Source organism: Myotis brandtii, unplaced genomic scaffold (assembly GCF_000412655.1).
Source record: "Myotis brandtii unplaced genomic scaffold, ASM41265v1 scaffold62, whole genome shotgun sequence".
NCBI classification, from domain to species: Eukaryota; Metazoa; Chordata; class Mammalia; order Chiroptera; family Vespertilionidae; genus Myotis; species Myotis brandtii.
The window spans coordinates 954,210-955,616 of NW_005370366.1; the positions used below are offsets into that span (position 1 = coordinate 954,210).

At 44.3% G+C, this 1,407-nt stretch overlaps 1 protein-coding gene across 1 annotated transcript in view; it reads left to right on the forward strand.

Annotated features, from left to right (window-relative positions):
• Positions 1-1,407, forward strand: part of SKA3 (spindle and kinetochore associated complex subunit 3) — a 36,446-nt gene that overhangs the window by 30,788 nt on the left and 4,251 nt on the right. The gene's annotated exons all lie outside the window — the stretch shown is intronic.

Genomic DNA, 1,407 nt, shown 5'->3' on the forward strand with positions numbered 1-1,407 from the left:
GCAAACTCATTAGTCAACAGAGCCAAATATCAACAATACGACGATTGAAATTTCTTTTGAGAGCCAGATTTTTTAAACTTAAACTATATAGGTAGGTACATTGTTATTAACTTAATTAGGTTACTCCTAAGGCTTAGGAAGAGCCACACTCAAGGGGCCAAAGAGCCGCATGTGGCTCACGAGCCGCGGTTTGCCGACCACGGCCCTAGGTGGTTTGGCTCAGTGGATAGAGCGTCAGCCTGCAGACTCATGGGTCCCAGGTTCAATTCCGGTCAAGGGCATGTACCTTGGTTGCAGGCACATCCCCAGTAGGGAGTGTGTAGGAGGCAGCTGATCGGTGTTTCTCTCTCATCAATGTTTCTAACTCTATCCCTCTCCCTTCCTCTCTGTAAAAAATCAATAAAATATATTTTTTTAAAAAACCAAACTAAAATAGGTCCACAACTCTAGGTCCCTTGACTGAAATTTACAATGCAGAGGATAACTTCCCTACTGGAGCAGTGTCACTGTAGTGTGAGTAGATGCAAGACTGCAGTGAGTTGGTCAGAGAAACTATGAAAGAACACTATTTTTTGGAAACGTAGTTTCAATTAATCTATTATTGGTTACATAGGTTTATATGCCTCCCTTGTGACCTATTAAAGCAGGTCTTAATTTCATCTGCAGGTTGGAAACTAGTCATTGTAGCTCAATGAAGGTAAATGAGACAATTCACAATAAGTTCCTTAGTACAGAATCTGGCACAGCTAAGCCCTTAAAATTGTAACTATGATAAGCTTAGTTTTAGGGTGTTGCCTTCAGTTTCACAAAGACAGTTTTTTTAAAATTTGGTTTTAAGTACAGAGATAGTCTGGGTTCATTGAATTTACTGTTACATTTTGTAAAATTTGAATATATACTTAATGTCTAGACTCCCTATGGAGGATCTGGTTAATAACTGAAAATACCAAGTTCATGTACCCGCTGAGAAAACTGAGATGGTATTATAGACAACTAGAGGGATAGGGTCGCTAGGCCTGGCCGGCAATCGGCCTATCTGTGGGGCAACTGGTGAGGCAGTCGGGGCCCCCGCCCCCTCACCTGTTCCACCATCCCATCACAGTCCTGCTCTCATTGAGGCCCATTGGGGCCAGCAGCGCCTCATTGCTGATGCCTGCCATATTCTGCGCCACCCCCTGGTGGCCAGCGCACATCTAACTCACGGTCAGTTAAACTGCCTGTGGGGACAATTTGCATATTAGCCTTTTATTATATAGGATGGATGTGCTGGAACTCAAAACTCCAAAGGGGCCCAGCTGGTGTGGCTCAGTGGTTGAGTGTTGACCTATGAACTAGGAGGTTGCAGTTTTGATTCCTGGTTGGGACTTGGTCCCAGTGGGGGGCATGCAGGAGGCAGCCAATCAATAA